The 19,827-nt window shown below is 33.0% G+C and overlaps 2 long non-coding RNA genes and 1 pseudogene across 2 annotated transcripts; all 3 read left to right on the top strand.

Moving 5' to 3' along the window:
* Positions 1-554: 554 nt before the first annotated feature.
* On the top strand, positions 555-1,565 carry LOC109170447. The gene is made up of 3 exons (XR_002052434.1): positions 555-740; positions 1,236-1,370; positions 1,480-1,565. It is a non-coding gene; the product is annotated as an uncharacterized LOC109170447 (long non-coding RNA).
* An 890-nt stretch (positions 1,566-2,455) lies between these two features.
* On the top strand, positions 2,456-4,349 carry LOC109170448. The gene is made up of 4 exons (XR_002052435.1): positions 2,456-2,564; positions 2,645-2,737; positions 2,837-3,011; positions 4,286-4,349. It is a non-coding gene; the product is annotated as an uncharacterized LOC109170448 (long non-coding RNA).
* A 7,153-nt stretch (positions 4,350-11,502) lies between these two features.
* On the top strand, positions 11,503-14,480 carry LOC109170445 (annotated as a pseudogene).
* Positions 14,481-19,827: the final 5,347 nt, after the last annotated feature.

Here is a 19,827-nt window from a genome sequence, read left to right as displayed (position 1 = left end):
TCTTTCTTTTCTTATTTTTCCTTCAATGTTCTCCATCCTTTCTCACTCACCCACTCTAATTCCCATCCCTTCTCGATTTTTCTTTGTTGACCTTCTCTCTCTCTCTCTCTCTCAAGAAGTGACTCCCGACGGGGAAGCAATTTGGTATGTTTTGCTCCATCTGCATAGTATTCTACTGTTGTTTTGGGTGATATGATTCTTATTAAACTCTGATACTGCTCTGGATGGTTTAAAACAGATTTTAAGGTTGAAAACCATTTGAAATGTGTATTTTCTTACATATTTGCCTGGGCACCTTTTCTGATTTTTAAAATGTATTGGATGCTTCTTTCAGTGTCAGGACCAGTGCTGTGCTGCCTCATATCCTTCCCAAGGTTCTTTCAGTGTCAGGACCAGTGCTGTGCTGCCTCATATCCTTCCTAAGCTTGTTCACCTTCCCCTTTCGTAAGTATTGTGTCTGCACATGCACATGTCAGTGGAGCACAAGAATCATCTTGGTAGCCATAATATGCATTTTTCACTTTTCAGGTCTATATAGATAGAACTCAGAGAAAACCTGAAATTGATGGGACAAAAACATAGAAGATAGTGACATCGAGTCTGCACCTAAGCTCATCGAAGTTCCATTCCAGAACTGCAAAGGACAGGTCGATCACTGGGTTGAGCCATATCTCAGAATCTCAATTGAATGTGTGCATCGAAGTGAAACACCATACTTGAAGTGCCTCCTGATCCAAGTGGTAAGATACTTAAATATTTCTTTGTTTATACATATTCATTTGTTTCCCTTGTTTTTTTTTTTTTTTTTTTTTTTTTTTTTTGGTGACGTGGTTCCCAGTCTATAAAACATGGAGATTATGTTTGTACTGTTCCTTTGCATGATTAGAAAACTTATTTGTGGCTAATAATCTAACAAGTAATATTGTGATTTGAACTCGTTTCTTTGCCTTTGTTCCTGTTGAGGAGGCATAGGTCACATTGGCATGTAAATGAGTTCAAGTTTCAATGAAAGGTTGTGAGTGCACTTGCAGTTCTGCATATACCTGATATATGAGCTGGGTGTGAAATATCTTTAAATGACACATGAAGTCTACTGTATTAAAACAAAATAATTACTGGATACTTTATTTTTTAGTGGATCTACTTTTTGCTATATTTTCCCCTACAGATTCACACGTTCTGTGTTTGTGTCCTTTTCCTGTGAAATAACTTCTAAATTTGTTTCTTATTGATAGATTGCTGATGCTCTTTACTATAACCCTTCATTTACGCTGAGCATACTGCTTGGTGTTGCTACAGAGATCTTCAATCTTTGGTTCCATATGCTACAACAAACGAAAAAAAAGTGAAGCTCGGGCTAATTCTAAAAGGTAGCAATATGTTGGTCTTGTAGTTCTTGTGGAAAGATGTAAAAAGCATAAGAAAAACAAAGCTAAGGAAAGTGATGGGTTTCTAATTCTTACCGTGTTGGTATTGCAGGGAGCATGAGAAGAAGGTTTGCTGCTTGGGCTTCACATCATTGCTCAGTCTTCCTGCTGATCAAATGCCAGCAGCAACCTTAGAGGGCATTTGTAAGGCAATTCTTGACCTCCTTGTATGCACAACGAGCAACTTGCTGGTAAGTAACTATTTTAATTTTTTTTTTCTATGTTCTTCCCATACTGGTTTTTCTATTTGTTTCATTTGCACTTTAGATGGTATATTCGGTTATTCTCTTAATGTTTGATATCATTTTCTACCTTCTAAATCTTCAGAAGCTGCAAAGGCAGAGGAAGCTGAAGATGAGGTTGAGATGGATGGATTTCAAAGTGATGATGATGACGATGAGTCTAATAGAGAAATGGCAGATGATGATGAGGATGGAGATGAAGCTATAATTCGAGGATAAGCAGAAAGGTTAGTATGCATTTTTTTATGTCTTGCATTTTCATTTGTGGACATTAATTTCTGAATCTAATACATGGTGAAAATCTCTTTTTCAGATTTATGTTCGAGAACGAGCAGCCCCATTTATTTCAATGGCAGAAATGATGAGGAAGTTTGAATCCAAGTCAGATGTCAATGCTACACATGAATTGTTCCATGTCACATGTAAATACAAATAACTTGCTTAAAAGTTTTATTGTTTTTCTAGTATGTTTTCATTAATAATTTGAACTATTTTTCAGGTTGGTATGGCTGGATCAGTGCAGAGGAAGCCTAAGCTTACACTGACAAGGCCTAAGGATCCTGAACTTGAAACAGCTCAACGTTACTGTCCAATAAAAGTTTATGAGCTCAGCTCAGCTCATAATCTACTACTCTAACTCTATTTTTCTTTTCTTTTTCGTTCTAATATTTATCAATTTCTTTCTTTTTATTCTATCCCCCCTTTTCTCATCTTTATTTTCTTTTTCTCTTTCCCATCTTCCTTGATCGTTTCTCTCTTTCTTTTCTTATTTTTTCTTCAATGTTCTCCATCCTTTCTCACTCACCCACTCTAACTCCCATCCCTTCTCGATTTTTCTTTGTTGACCTTCTCTCTCTCTCTCTCAAGAAGTGACTCCCGACGGGGAAGCAATTTGGTATGTTTTGCTCCATCTGCATAGTATTCTACTGTTATTTTGGGCGATATGATTCTTATTACATTTCGTTAACTTCTCAGGGATCTAGTGACAAGCCGTCAGCTGTTCATGGTTCTGTTTCTGCTGTAATATCAATTCTCAAGGATCCTGTAAGAAGCTGTCCTCACTTCAAGGTTTGCTCCACTCTGTGAATATTAACTTTGTTTATACAATTTGGTTTGTCTCGATTAAGTTTCACTGACAAAGCCAACGTAGTTTCACTGATTGTTAAGATTATTTAACGGGAGCATGCACCCCTCAGCCACCAAAAATAACTTCTCAGAAAATAGCCCAACAAACTGATGCTAAGAAACACCAGACAGCTAAAAAAAAAAATAGCAAGTATGATCAGGAACGGTCAGCAACCCAATCACAAGTGAAATGCATTAATTCAGCTAATGCAAGAAGGTAGATATCTTTCTTTTACTTCCCATATTTGTATTGCTTTGTTCTATATCTCTTTATTTTGGTGAGCTGGAATCTGTGTAATATTTTCTTATCAATTATTGATTCACAAGATTTCGCAAATATTAAAATTACATCTGAAACTCCAAATTTTGCTCAAGAAAATCAAGCTATGAAGAGGGAAAAACTTGAAGAGAAGAAAGCTAGAAAGGTGGGTCATTTATTAACTAAAAACTTTTGCTTAGGACCTTTGAATAAAACCCCAAACTTTGCTCCATACAACAAGACCTGGGAAATTTACCAGCACCTTGAACACTTCAACTGCTAAAACACATGCAGCAGACAGAAAGGTTAGTATGCATTTTTATGCCTTGCATTTCATTTTTGGACATTAATTTTCTGAATCTAATACATGGTGAAAATCTCTATTTCAGGTTTATGTTCGTGAACCAGCACCCCCATTATTTCAATTTGCAAAAATGATGAAGAAGTTCGAATCTAGTACAAGGGAAATGTCAATGCCATGCATGAATTGTTCCATGTCACATGTAAGTTGCTTAAAAGTTTTTTTATTTTTTCTAGTACGTTTTCTTTCTTATGTTTAATTTTGAGTGTGCCTTTTCTTTCTTATGTTTAATTTTAATCTTTTTTTCCCTCACTCTGTGTGCTTCTGTGCTTGTATATAATATGTTATGGAGTTTTTCTCTACTAAAGTCTCTTGTTTTCTTTGTAGCGGCTATGTCGACCAACGGCTACTGAAAATATCAGTTGCAACCTTGGTGGTGGCTTCGTCTCTTCTCTCTATGGATCTGGTATTCACTGATTTAGTTTTGAGAGTGCCTTTTCTTTCTTGTGTTTAATTTTGATCTTTTTTTTTTGTTTTTTGTTTTTTGTTTTTTCTCTCACTCTGTGTGCTTGTATATAATATCTTATTTAGTTTTTCTCTACTAATGTCTCCTGTTCGACCAGTGACTACTGAAAATATCAGTTGCAACCTTAGTGGTTGCTTCGTCTCTTCTCTCTATGGATCTGGTATTCATAGATTGAGATTTGAGAGTGTGCCTTTTCTTTCATATGTTTAATTTTTTTTTTCTCCTGTGTGCCTTTTCAGCTTTTTGTTGCCTCTTCTGTTCTTTTATGCTTTGAAATAAATCTCTAATGCCTGTATATATAGGATTTCACAATTGGTCTGATTGTCAATTCTATAATATGGGCACCAATGCACTGGAATTTGTATAATGAGCCTTAACTTTTTGAGCCATGTTGTTGATAAGAAGAAGTGACTCCTGACGGGGAAGCCAATTTGGTATGTTTTGATCCATCTGCATAGTATTCTACTGTTGTTTTGAGGGTTATGATTCTTATTACTTTGTAGCGGCTATGTCTACCAAACGGCTACTGAATATCAGTGCCAAGGTATTACATTCATATAATTCAACAGTGTGCTGCAAATAGTATAACCAGCCTGTCACTGTATGTGAAGCCACTACTGACTAACTGATTTATTTGAAAAGCTTTTTAATGGAGAGATGGTTATTTTATTAATTTCAGCTTTGTGTTGTCTCTTCTGTTCTTTTATGCTTTGAAATAAATCTTAAATGCCTGTGTATATAGGATTTCACTGATTCTCAATTCTATAAGCACCAGACAGCTAAACAATTGCAAGTATGATCTCAAACCACTCTGCAATGAAGTCAAAATCTGAATCACAAGTGAAAAGCATTAATCCAGCTAGTGCAAGAAGGTCGATATCTCTCTTTTAGTTTCCATATTTGGTTAGTTTTGTTCTATGTCTCTTTATTTTTACATCTGAAACTTCAAATTTTGTTCAAGAAAATCAAGCTATAAAGAGGCAAAAACTTGAAGAGGGGAAAGCTAGACAGGTGAGTCATTTATTGACTAAAAATTTTTACCTTATTAAGTGTTTACTTTTCACATTTTTTAATATGATCTCCTCAATTTGTTCTCAGTTTTGCTTATATCCTTAGCATCAAACCCCAAACTTCTCACCATAAAACAAGACCAGGGAAATCTACCAGCAATGTGTACACTTCAACTGCTAAAACACGTACATGCATTTTTATGTCTTGCATTTCATTTATGGACATTAATTTCTGAATCTAATACGTGGTGAAAATTTCTATTTCAGATTTCTGTTCGAGAACCAGCAGCCCCATTTATTTCAATGGCAGAAATGATGAAGAAGTTCGAATCTAGTACAAGAGATATGTAAATGCCACGCATGAATTGTTTCATGTCACACATATGAATACAAATAACTTGCTTAAAAGTTCTATTATTTTTCTAGTACATTTTCTTTAAAAATTTAAACTATTTTTCAGGATGGTATGGCTGGAATCCTAAGCTTAGACTGACAAGGCCCAAGGTACCTGAACTTGAAGCAGCTCAACGTTACCGTTCAGTAAAACTTATGAGCTCAGCTTTGTTGGAAGAAGAAATGATGGCAAAATTCCTTAATTTTAAGGCTCGCCCTCTAAATAAGAAGGTACCTCCATTTTGAGTGACTGCTTTATTTTCCTGAGTGTATACATCTTGCCTTAGTTTAAGAGACTGCTTTAGTATTCATGTGCTTTTCGTTTATTCCATGTGTTAATTTTACTGTTAAATGTGTTTTTATTGTCACGTCGAAACCCTTCCCTTCTCCCGCAGAACTTTTTCTGATTATTCCGTCTCTTATTCGGTCTTGTTATTTTTTTCTGCTTTTTATCCCTCATCTAACTTCCCTTCTCATTTGTCCATGTTTATCATTCTCTTTTTTCCTTTTTCTTCATTTTTTGTTTTATTCGTTGTCTTTTATTTCAATATTTTCATTCTTCCTCTTTTCGCCTTTCTCCTCATTTCATAATCTATCATTCTTCTTTTTGTTCTAATATTTATCCTGTTCTTTCTTTTTATTCTATCCCCTTATTATTATCCTCGTTACCTTTCTTTATCTTCTTTTAGTTCATACCTTATTGTTATATATATATATATATATATATATATATATATATATATAAAATATAATATAATTTTTTGTCTTATTCTCCAAACTCCTTTTCTCATTCTTTTCGTCTTTTTGTTTATCTTCCCCTTCTTTCTCCTGTTATCCTCCTGCATACGTTTTCTCTCTTTTATCTTCATCCACCTTCTTTCTCTTTATTCTTTTCATTAAAATGTAATGTTTATCATTCTCTCCATTTCAACACTCATTCTTCATTTTCTATATTCCTTAAATTTCTCTTTTTCTTCCTATTTTTCTTATTGCTCTTTCTCCTTGTTTTTTTAATCTACTGATGCTCTCTTTTTCTTCTCCTCCTTGTCCTTGTATTAATTCTCATTCTTCTTATTTCTTTATCTTCTTCTTTTTCTTCTTCTTCTCTTTCTCATCTTCCTCACGTTTTCTTCTTTTTTTTCCTTCTTTCGTGATCTCCATCCTTTCCTAAAATAATTCTCATACTTCTTTTCCCTTCCTCACATGTTCTCATAATTGTTATAATTCTCTCTTTCTATTATTATCCTCGTCACCTTTCTTTATCTTCTTATAGTTCATTCCTTATTGTTATATATATAATATATAATTTTTCTTATTCTCAAACTCTTTTTCTCACTCTTTTCATGTTTTTGTTTATCTTCCCTTTCTTTCTCCGTTTATCTTCCTCCATTCGCTTTCTCTCTCTTATCTTCATCCACCTTCTTTCTCTTTATTCTTTTCATTAAAGTATAATGTTTATTTTTCTCTCCATTTGGACACTCATTCTTCATTTTTCATATTCCTTTAACTTCCCTTTTTCTTCCAATTTTTCTTATTGAACTCTTCCTCTTTGTTTTTTTAATCTACTGCTGCTCTCTTTTTCTTCTCTTCCTTGTCCCTGTATTAATTCTCTTTCTTCTTGCTTCTTTATCTTCTTCCTATTCTTCTTCTTCTCTTTCTTATTTTCTTTTTTTTTTTCCCTTCTTTTTCTTTCATTCCTCTCTTTCTATTAATATCCTCGTCACCTTTTTTTATCTTCTTGTAGTTCTTTCCTTATTGTTATCTATTCATCCTTTTCATCCCTATTTTTTCCTTCCACCTATCTTTCATTTCATTTTTCTTTATCTAGTCTTTCTTCTCATCCTTCTCTTTTTTATTACGCATTATTCTCTATGTCCTTCTTTTTTCTTATATATATATATATATATATATATATATATATATATATATACATATATATATATATATATATATATATATATATATATATATATATATATTTTCCCCTTCTATATTTTCATCTTTTCCCCTTTTATCTTTAATTTTGATCCTCTCCTTTCCTTCACATTCTCTAAAGTTTCTTTTACTTTTTATTAATCTTCCATTTCCTTTTCCTTTCATATCTTATTTGTCTTGTTATTTTTCAGCTTTCTACCTCTTGTCCTCATATAAATTTCCTTCTGGTTGTGCATGTTTATCTTTCTCATGGTGTGAGGTATTATTTTTCTCCATCTTGTCCTCGTATTTATTCTTTCTTCTTTTGTCTTCTTGTTTTCCATCCTTTTTAAAATAATTCTCATACTTTTTTCCCTTCATTACTTTATAATTCTTTTTATTACTATTCTCATCATGTTCCTTTATTTTCTTTTAGTTCATTCCTTATTGATCTTCCCATCTTTTTCATCATTACTATTCTCATCATGTTCCTTTATTTTCTTTTAGTTCATTCCTTATTGATCTTCCCATCTTTTTCATCATTTCACCCCTCTTTTTCTTCTTTCCACCTATCTTCCATTTCATTCTTCTTTGTCTACTACTATTTTTTCTTTTCCTCTTTCTCTTTTTTGTTCACATAATTCTATATCCTGAGTCTTTCTTATTTTCTTCTTATTTTTTCTTCTTTTTCTTTTCCCGTTCTATTGTTCTATATATCTATGATTTTTTTCGCCACTTGTCCTGCTTATTCTCCAAATTTTCTTAAAGCATCATCTTCGTCTTTTTATTTCTCTTCCTCTTCATTTTCCTTCCATCTCTTATTTCGTCCTGTTATTTTCTGCTTTTTATCTCTCATCTAACTTCCCTTCTTATTTTTGTGTGTTTATCTCTCTTTTTTGACCCTCTTTTCTATTTCTCTCGATTTTTTTCATCATCTCATTTTTCATTATCTTTTACTTCAAAATTTTCATTATTCCTCCTTTCGCCTCTCTACCCATTTCTTAATCTATTACTCTACTCTCTTTTTCTTTTCCTTTTCGTTCTAATACATCATGTTTTTTCTTTTTACTCTAACCTTCCTTTTTCTCTTCTTTAATTTGTATCATCTCTTTTCCTTCTTATTGTCCCAACTCATTTCTCACTCTCTAGTCTTTTTGTTTCTCTTTCCTTCCTTTCTCCCTTTCTCCCTTTCTCCTTTCTCCTTTTCTCCTTATCCTTCCGCTTTCTATCTCTTATTCTCATCCACCTTTTTATTCTTCTTCTCTTTATTCTTTTCATTAACTCCGTTTTGACCATCGTTCTTCATTTTTCATATTCCCTTCTTCTCTTTTCTCCTTGTCTACTGCTACTCTTTTTTTCTTCTCTTTCTTGTTCTCATATTCATTCTCTTTTTTCTTATTATATTCCATCTTTCTCTTCCATTTATACTTATTCTCTATCTCATCTCACTCATATTTTCTCTCTAATTTTCTTCATTTTTCCCTTCGTTTAGTCCATTCCTTATTGTTATCTACTCATCCTTTTCATCATTTCATCCATATTTTTCCTTTCACCTCCCATTTCATTCTTCTTTATATATTCTTTCTTTTTTTTTTTTTATCATTCCTTGGGATGAGTGTTTTTTGATTAATGAATTTGGACTTTTCTGTGGTAGGTCATGTTAATATCGATTTGGACTTCTCTGTGTTAATATCGATAGTAGTCTTCGATGTTTTGTATACAACCATTGTCTGTTGTATGATCATTGCCTACCTATTTTTGATTATTTTGTGTCCTAAATTCTTTTCTGTCCATCCGGTTTTTTCCACATTTTGGGGTTCTTTACCCTTTGTTATTTTTAAAATGATTTTCATAGTTTTTAAGTATTATTTTTTGTTTTTAATATGTTATGCTTTTTTTTAAAAAAAAAAAATTAAAACTAGAAGGGGGAAACCCAAGTTGTAGTACAACAATTAGCTGGAGTTATAAACCTCTCGCCTTCTAGGCACACCAGAAATATCATCATCGATTTAGTCCTAAGATTTCATCACGTGACTTCCGGAGGATGTGCAGTCCAGTAGGGTGGTGAGCTGAGATCTTCGCCGGGGCATTCGCTGCTTGGTTTTGATCGTGGACGATTGGCTCAACTTGCCATACTTCCAGATTGCGTAACTCTTTCTTACATGCGACAGTCCTTGGCTTACCATCTCCTCAGCATCGCTTTCAAACACTGCCTTTCTAAACCCCATTGATACCACTAGTTGAATGCCTTTCAAGAGTGCCCAGGCTTCTGCTTCTAACGGAGAACAGTTGCCAATACTATATGTAAATTCCATCTTCCACTCCCCAGAGCAGTCTCTAATTGCACCCCCACAGTTAGCTTTCACTGTAACCATCCACATTGACTTTAACAAACTCTTGTAGATGACTCATCCAACACAGTTGCTTCCCGGAGGAGTGATCTGATTGTGACGAGAAGCCTTTTGCCCTTCCAAAGGCCCTGCCTATTCATCTTGCTGCGATCTAATCCATGAAATCTCAACGCTTAACATCTTCTTAGAGTTATTGAAGATCGCACCATTCCTCCACTTCCATATCCACCATGCTGTTACTGCAAAGAGTGCATTACTTTCGTAAGGATGCCTACCATTCCCTTTGTCTAAAAATCCTTTTTCCAGCCAACTCCCAAACAAATGGAGGCACAGCTTGCATACAAAGAGGGCACATTAATCTCCAAACAGCATCCGCTTCTGGGCAGGATCTTAGAACATGCTCTACATCTTCCACTATGGGCAACAAGCCACATAAAAGTGCGAACGCAATTTGTCACTTTTAGCTTCCAGATGTTATTCCACTTGGTTGCCTCCACCTAATCAGCTTCACCTACGGCTATGTCTACGCAGAGCTGATAGAAAAGCATCCTGGCAATTCCTTACTCCAGCTGATGGAGTCGTACGCCTCTTGGTCCTCATTCAACATGAAGGCTGCTAATCTGCTCAGAATCTCAACCGGAAGGAGTTGGTCAAACCGGTTCCATAGCCATCCTTCCTCAGCATTCTAATAACTAGCAACACTTATACTCTCCTCAAAGATAGGAACATTGCCAGCCGCTAGCTTAATCAGAGGTCTATCATGAGCCCATCTATCAGTCCAGAAGGAAGTACTTCTACCATTCCTGACTTGCTTCCTAATGCCTTTTTGGAGAATAGGCACGACTTTGAGGATTCCTCTCCATGCATTGGATTGGTTGCTTTTCTGATTCCAACTCACACAGTCGACATCTGTAATCGCGTATTTATCTCTGAATATCCTGGACCGTAGGCTTTCCTCATTCTGCATCAGCTTCCAGCCAAGCTTTGCTAATAAGACTAGATTCATTTGCTTTAGTTTGCGGATTCCCAAACCCCCGCAGGCCTTACTCGTGGTTACAACATCCCATTTGACAAGGTGGCACTCCTTTCGCCATCCTTACTGCCCCACAAGAAACTCCTGATGAGTTCTTCAATAGATGAAACCACTCCTGCCGGCATCAACGTTGTTTGCATGGAGTAGAAAAGGATTGAGGTCAGTACAGATTGAGCCAAAGTGTATCTACTAGCCATGGATAGCGATTTGGATTTCCCGCCAGCTAAACGAGACTGAACTCTTTCCAACACACCGGCAAACATTTCACTATTGAGCCTTCCATGAATCGAGGGAATGCCCAGATAACTGCCCATGTTTGATACGATTAGGATTCCAGCCACTGCAGCTATCCTTTGTTGAGAGCCATCCTCAATATCCTTTTTTTCCTGTTTTTAAGTGTTCTTTATAGTTTTTAAAAATGATTTTCACCTTTTTGAAGTGTTACTTTTAATTTTAAAAATATTTTTCAGTTATTTTTTAACATTTACATTTTTTATATGATTTTTTCCTTTATTTTAAGTTCTTTCCCTTTATTTTTCAGTATTCTTTTTTGTTTTTGAAATGATTTTTACTGTTTTCAAGTATTATTTTTATGTATTCCTAATGCATTGTGTTTTTTTATATGTTAGGTAGGTAAATGATCTTGTGCTAAAACTAGAACTTAGTGTTGTTTGGAACTTGCGTCATATAGTAGCTTGAATCAAGGTTGTGTGTATCTTCTTTCATAGACCCTTCATGATGCAGGGCTGTTGACTTAGTCCTAACTTGGTGTTACTAACTGCGTGTTTTGATTCTTCATGTAGTTACCTAACTCCATGCATTCTATTTATTAAAGCTAAGAACATCATTTTTGGACTGGTATATGGAATTTATTCTGTAATATTATGAAATTTGACTAATGTTTTCTTTATCATTCCTCAGGATGAGTGTTGCTCAAAGTTGAAAATTTATCCAATCTTGCAGAAGGTATGGTCCTGCTTGTTTTGAATTTGTAAATTATCAAATAAATGACCTTCTACCATTAATGCTTTTTGATTAATGAATTTGAACTTCTCTATAGTAGGGGTAGGATCATGGTAATAATGGTTGTAATCTTCGATGTTTATTGTATACAACCATTGTCTGTTATTGAAATTATAGTCTACGACTCCCGAGTGAACATTCCTGTGACTACTTAACAACTTAATGGTAGTAATCTTAGATTTTCAGCGATTTGAAGTATTCTTTTTAGTTTTAGAATGTTTTTCAAGTGTTCTTTTTAGTTTTAAAAATGATTTTTTAGTGTGTTCTTTAGTTTTAAAAATGATTTTCAAGTGTGCTATTTAGTTTTTAAAATGACTATAAGTGTGCTCTTGTTTAGAAATGATTTTCAAGTATTCTTTTTTGTTTTAAAATGATTTTAAGTGTGCTCTAGTTTAGCAAATATTTTCATGTATTCTTTTTTTAAAATGATTTTCAAAAGACTTTTTAGATTTAAAAATGATTTCAAGTTTGCTCTTTTGTTTTAAAAATGATTTTCTTTAATTTTAAAAATGATTTTCATGTGTTTTTTAGTTTATAAAAATCATTATATAGTGTGCCCTTTTGTTTAAAAATGATTTTAAAGTGTGGTCTATAGTTTAAAAATGATTTTCAAGTGTTCTAAGTTTTAGAAATGATTCTCAATTTTAGAAAGGATACACCCGAATATGTGCCTAAGTTGTTGACAATTTTTGCTCAATTCCTTGGAGTAGGTAGTTTTTCTGTTTCATAACCTATGAATTATTGCTTGCCTAAAGTTATAGACATTCTTGCTCAATTCCTTATATTGATGAATTCGCCTGATGACTTTAGGGTCGTTTGGAAACCCAGAAAATGATTTCTGGAAAATATTTTCCAGGTTTCCCATATTTGGCAAGAGGGGGAAAATGAGGTCAATGGAAAATGACTTTCTTTTTTTGGAGGGCTCTTAAATTCAAATTGGTTCTGCAATTTTGAATGAATGACTAGGTGGAAATTGTTGTGCATGGGCTGGTATCTTCTGTGCTAGTGTCTAATTTGTTGTCAGGTTCTTGATTTTTACATTACAATGCATCTTGAACTTGGAATATCCTATCCAAATGCCAAATCATTATCTCATTCACCTGAATGTACTGAGGTATATATGTACATGTACATTCAGGTGAATGATCTTTGTTTGTACTTTGAGCATTGTTACATATTTTGCATTTTTGTTAAGATCTCTCTCATAATCAGCTAGTTGGAACTTGGAAGCACACTAAGCATTTGTACATCTTGATCTGTTTTGCAACTTCCATTGTGGCTTTCAATAATCTTTGTTGCAGAATCCTATTGGAATAAGTTTGACACCTTCACATATCATGAAATGATTCGCACTTCAGAGTGTTGCTCAACAACATGAAGGGAAAGCAAGTCTTTGGTTTTCTTCTCTATTATTACTGTTTCATATGCTGTGGATTTCTGGGTTGTCATTGCTCCCCTTGTCCTCAAGAGGAAAGGGCACAGGGTACATGTTGGATTGGTAGGTGCTTTGTATTGTTCTTAGTAGAGAGAAGCTTTATCTGTATTGTGGTTGTATTAATCTTTTACTATTATTTCAAGTATTCATGAGCATCATAGTTATATTACTCGAAATTTGATTATCTTTGTATGTAAAGCTATTGCTTTTTATGTAGTTTTTGTCCCAGCAGATGCCCTGCCTTTTTTGGGATGGTTAGATATTAGAGGGTATGCGAAAATCATGAAAGCAGTTGCTAAAGAAATGGACTCTCTTGTTGAAGAATGGTTACAAGAGCATCGTTGGAAGAAAGAGGCCACAGGTGATGGATCTACTGTTAGAGGCAGCATGGAAGATTTCATGGATGTGATGCTTTCACGAATTAAAGGGATTGATCTTTCAATGCTGATAGTGTCATCAAATCTGCTTGCATGGTATGTATCCTTGGTTTACCGAAGTATCATTCCTAAATTTAAGTCCTCCATGTATACTTGAAATTAAAAATAATACATATAACTTTAATTTCTATTATGTATCTAATTCACAATTTTCTTTAAGTATATCAGAATTTGATTGTTGGAGGAGCAGATACGACCTCGATCATGCTAACATGGGCTCTATCTTTGATGATGAACAACCCCCATGTGTTAAAGATGGCTCAAGAAGAACTAGACATTGTAGTTGGCAAGGAAAGAAAGGTAAATGAATCAGATATCAAGAACTTGGTGTATCTTCAAGCTATTGTGAAAGAAACATTTAGGATGTACCCAGGGGCTCCACTAGGAGGCCCAAGAATGTTCACAAAAGATTGCATCGTATCTGATTTTCATGTTCCAAAAGACACTTGATTGTTCTTTAACTTTTAGAAACTCCAACGAGATTCACAAGTTTGGTCTAGCCCTCACGAATTTAAAAATGAGAGGTTTATTAATAGTCATAAGGACCTTGATGTTTCGGGAGAAGATTTTGAGTTGATCCCATTTGGTGCCGGTAGCAGAATATGCCCAGGAATAACTTTTACTCTTCAAATGGTGCACTTGGTGTTGGCTAATTTGTTACATTTCTTTGAGCTCTCAAATGTCTCTAATGAAGGAATTGATATGACTGAGATGCATGGACTAACCAACATCAAAGCTACACTGCTTGAAATTCTCATAGTTCCTCGCCTCTCCCCTAATCTTTATTAGTCAACCACACATTAATATGTATGTGTACAGTGTAGATATTTATGCATTTGTCATTGTCAGAATATTTTGAAACTAATGCACAACATATGAATGTAACTATATAAAATGCTTTCATGGACATGATCATTTATCAGATCTTTGTGGCTTGCATAAAAGGTAACTTCCAATCCTTTCAATTCAATTAGTACATCAAACTAATGGTTGATTGATGGCTATATTTGATTTTTATAAAACATACAGAGACTTGTTATTCAACTCTTAACTATACATAACTGTTTCTTAAGGTTTTTTTTTTTTTTTTTTTTTGGCGATTATGGTAAGCAAGCTCATCCTATGTTAACCAAAACAGAATCTCATTGCATCTCAAACCTACTCTAAGTTCTCTTATTTTTAGACAAAATTAATAAAATAATACGAATTTACCAAATAAACAAATAATGGAAGAGAATAAATTTATAAATTTATAAACAATTCGAATATTACAACAACAATTTTTTTTTTTTATAAGTAAATAGGGTAAGTAAGAGAGAACAACCTCCGGAGGTGCATAGCATCTAAGGGATTCTGAAAGAAATCAGTATCGAAGGGCATATTGACAAAATGGGAGCTGAATCCACTCTTCCTCACACTGGTCACTCTCGACAAATTCTTCCAAATCAACCATATTAGAAGCGGAAAACATAGAAAGGAAAATGATGAAAGGAATTAAAAGGCAAACAATTAGAAGAAAAAGATGCAAGAAGATTTGGTTTCACAAATCATCCTATAGTTGGCGTTACGAAGAGCTAGTTAATGGAAGAGAGAAATGTCAGGGACTCGGGGAGAGCTAAGAACATTAACGGGGTGTTTGGTTGGGAGGAAGGAATTATGAATGAAAACATATTGTGCTCAGATGGCATGTCTCATGAGGGAGGTCATGAGATCGAAGTAACAATTATCAAGGGTATCTTTGTCATTTCATCTATTTTTTGCTTTTGGTAAATTGTAATTTCCTCCAACCATAATATGTCTTGCAATGGAATAAAGTAGGAAAAGAATTACAACAACATCATTAACATAAATAAGATTTCTATCAAATGAGACGGTCTTATGAAAGCCTCATTTTTTTACGAAATATATGATATATTTCACGGATCATCGGTTGGTCGTGAATAAAGACCCCAAATTCACCAACTTTGTGGAAGTGAGAGTGTTAAAATTTTTTATTATTATTATTTTTTATTCACAGATCATTCTATTGCCTCATGTAAATGTTCATGCAATGATAAGTTCTGTGCAGTGTGTTCTATACTTCTTCTATTCCCTTCAAAGTGTAATACTTTATGCTAAATTCAAGCTTTAGCCCTTATGTGCATATGAGGATAAGAGGCCATTGATTCCTTAATCTGTACTGCCAAAGGTGCAATGATTGAATACTGACTCTGATGTTGATTGTGGTGAAGAGTGGAAGGAGAAGGAAATAGTTAAAATGAAATATGAGACAATTGTTTCTCACGTGCTACTTCTCTTCCACAGTTTCACTAACTAATGCAAGAAGCAGATGAGAGAAAGCTTATCTTTTGTTTGTGACTTAAAGTTTACATTGAAAGAATCTCTTCATTTGAGGGTAAGAGAGCAAATGTAACATTACATTCCAAAAATAACAGGGAAATTTGATATTTATTTTTTGTAACCAAGCAATTTATTAGTTGAAACTTATGGTTGACATGTAGCCTGTCATCTTGGTATTTATCAATTCTTGATGCTTTACTGGTGGAATTAGATGGCCTCGGCGAGTTCTAAATAATTTTTAAAATTCACATGGACTTATCAGTAGGCTTTAACATGATTGGGTGACTCAACTGAACATTAATCACACTGCGCACAAAGAACCCCCAACTGAACATTAATCACACTGCGCACAAAGAACCCCCAACTGAACATTAATTACAGAGGCTAGACCGGTGCTCACTGCGCACAAGGAACCCCCCTCACTTTGAGAGGTTGCTCCCACACTGCCGCTGGTGAGATTCGATCCCTTGTAATTATTATTCCAAAGTTTCACCTCTATGACCAGTTGAGCTACCCATGCGGGCTACATCAGCACATCCTTGACCTTGCATATTGCATATGACATGTAGTGATCTCTTTCATGTGGGAGGTCATGAGATCGAACCTCAGTGGAGACGTTGTTGACTCTCTATACTTTATTAGGTTGAGAAAGTAGCATTCACATATTGCATATCTTGCCCATCCACACTTACACTTTCCTTGCACATAACAAATGTAATTGTAGACTGGTAATTACTAAGGACAAGATAAGGTCTATAGCGTTGAATTCTTGATCAAATTTGCCTTACCTGTCCCATGCCTTTTATGATTTCGTCTGTGTAACATTCCGGTTCTGAATCTTGGAGTGACAGGAGAACATCAATCATCGTCTTGTTTCTCCGATCACCGGAAGAACATCGTCTCCTTGTTTGCTTATGCTCTTCGATCAATTCTTGCATAAAGCGGTCTCTTTTCTCCATCAACACCCTCAGCTTGTCTTCAATCCTGTTTAGCTTAAACCACTTAACAATCGGCACAAAGTCGCCGATATTTGTAGCTCCGCTTACCTGAAAAGTCTTGGCCACGATTGCTTGAAAAATGGTTTAAAAAATCAAGAACACAAAATGAAAAAAGAATAAGAGTTATGTATTAATTTCGAACTATACTCCGCGGATCTTATATGACATTAACTCTAGACAAATATATTAGAACTTTATAAAATATTTTAGTATTGTTTCCATAATTTTAATAGATTTAAAAATACATTTATTGAAATTAAACTAATAATTCATTAGTATTTATGCATTTTTTTTAAAAAAAATTATAAATACATAAATATTTGTGCATGCTAGATATTTTGTATTTTTCTATTTTCGTGCCCCTTTGACCCATGGACAAGTTCAGGTTTAGCACTTTTTTAGAAGGTTGGTTATATTTTAATAATTTTTAAATTAATATATATATATATATATATATATAATAATAATAATAATAATAATAATAATAATAATAAACGACAGTCACTCTACCCTCCTCCCATCTCCGTGGGAGACGAAAGAAGAGGGGGGCAGGGTGTTTTTTTATAATTATTTTTAAAATTTTTTTTTAATTTAAAAAAAAAAAAAAAAAATTAGTCGGTCACCGGTAACTGGGCCGTAAAATTTAACGACAAGATTAAATGTGACACAAATTAAATAGTCATGCACCTAATTTGAAAATGTTAATAGTTAAAAATCAAATTTGATACAAATTGAATAATCATGCACCTAATTTAAAAATTTTAATAATCAATGACTAAAATTGAATGCATGTATTATATAGTCGAGGAACTATAAATGTTATTTTCTCTAACAACTATTAGTCAAAGTGGCAAAAAAAAATTAAAAATAGAATTAATTATATTAATGGTTCATTGACTATTGTTATTTATCAATTTTTATCATTCAATTTTAACTTAGAACATAAATGGTCATTTGACTATTGATATTTACCCATTTTCGTCATCGACTTTCAATCTAATCATAAGTGGTCATTTAATTATTGATTTTTTTTTAAATTTGGTCATCTATTTAAATATCATTTTAATAAAACTTTAGTTCTTCACAATGATGAACTCAATGTATTAAGTTTATGAACTCAAATTGTTCATCTCAACAAAAAGCTAATTTTTATATTATTATTCTTAAATTTAATGTTTATTAAATATATATTTAACTGTATGACCAAATTTAAAACAAATCCAATAGTCAATCGGTCATTTATAGTCATATAGAAAGTCGAAGACGAAAATTGATAAAAATCATAGTCAAGAGACCATTTATGATATAATTAAAAGTCAAAAAAAAATCTAATATTATGAATGTTAATAGTCAATTAACCATTAATGGAATTCACTATTTAAACTACTATATTTTTATTTAAACATTATAAATTATAATTTGTTGTTGTTGGTGTCAATAATAGTTATCTATCGTAAAATAATGTTTAATAAAAGTAATTATATTCATTATTAAATTAATCCATAATAAAAAAAGACCACGTGTTCACTTTTACTAACACTTTTTCGATCGAGCCCATCACACCAAGTATTCATCTTGCGATTTACAGAATTACATAGTATACATCGTTATAGTATTCCCGGTCCCTTCTATGCAAAAAATAATAATAATAATAATAATAATAATAAAATAAAATCATGTAATGGTTGTAGTTTTCTTGTCATATAAAAATGTCTAGTGGTACAAAGTGATTCTTCTAAATGAAACTTCATGGGTTCAAGCCCCAATGAGGCGATATTGAGTTTAGTGGATTGACAAAGTAGTTTTGAACGGATAATACATTGTAACAAAGTCAAAAGTACTAAAAAGAGTATTAATTATTCAATTATAATAATTCAACTAAATATTGATATGTTAGTTACACATTGCTTTTAAATTAAATAAAATTACTTATATGATTTATTCTCTCGTGTATTTTTTGTTACTATTAGTTTTTTTCATAAAAATTTAATTGATGAAATATTGATGGGGTGTTTGAAAAATAAATTATAAGTCAAAGTCAATATAAACACAAATATTTAAAATATTACTGTATTTTTATTTAAACATTATACATTATAAATTTGGTTTGTTACTGCCAATAGTAGCTATTTATTGTAAAAGATTCTTTAATAAAAACTAATTATGTTTATGTTAAATTAATATATAATAATAATAAAATATTTTATTGATTGAGCCAATCACACTAAGTATTCTTTTTGCGATTTATAAAATTTACATTGTATACACCATCATGTAGTCGTTGCTTTTTTTTTTTTTGTCACCTAAAAAATATTAATGATTCAATCATAATAATTCTATTAAATTATGATATGATACTGAGAATTACATATTACTTACTGCATTTATGATTTATTATTTTATCCAAATTTTTTTTTCTTTATGTTTTCCATGTAATATTTATGAGGTGTTTGAAAAATAGATTATAAACCAAAGTGAATAATAGGGAAAATGGCACTTTTTACCCCTGAGTTATATACTTATAGCACTTTTTCCCCCTCAATTATTTAGGTAAGCACATTAGCCCTCTTAATTATTCTAAAAGTGGTGCTTTTTCCCCCTGATATATTAAATTGACATTTATACCCTTAAAGTAAACATTTTATTTATTTTACTACAACAAATTATTGCGTATACGTAGGGATGACCACGGTTCGATTTGAATTGAACGGATACTAAAGCAATCGAATTAATAGTTTACGGTTATAATTCAGATCTAGAACCCAATATTTAAATGTCAATTTATTAAAATTATGTATCAAAAAAATTGAATCTTGAACCGTGAACCGGCGGTTCCGGATCTGATTCGCGATTTTGAACCGTCTTTATTTTAAAATTTTATTTTTTATTTTAAAATAGTCTAAATTCAACAATAAATGTATTTTATTTTTTCAGTTCGGAACATGAACCGTCCGTTCCGGTTCACAGTTTTAATAAACTCTAAATATCGAATTTCGATTCTAATTTGTAATTG

The sequence above is a fragment of the Ipomoea nil genome, unplaced genomic scaffold (genome assembly GCF_001879475.1).
Source record: "Ipomoea nil cultivar Tokyo-kokei standard unplaced genomic scaffold, Asagao_1.1 scaffold3321, whole genome shotgun sequence".
NCBI classification, from domain to species: Eukaryota; Viridiplantae; Streptophyta; class Magnoliopsida; order Solanales; family Convolvulaceae; genus Ipomoea; species Ipomoea nil.
Note: the sequence above shows the minus strand (reverse complement) of the source record. Positions and strands in the feature narration are given on the sequence as shown.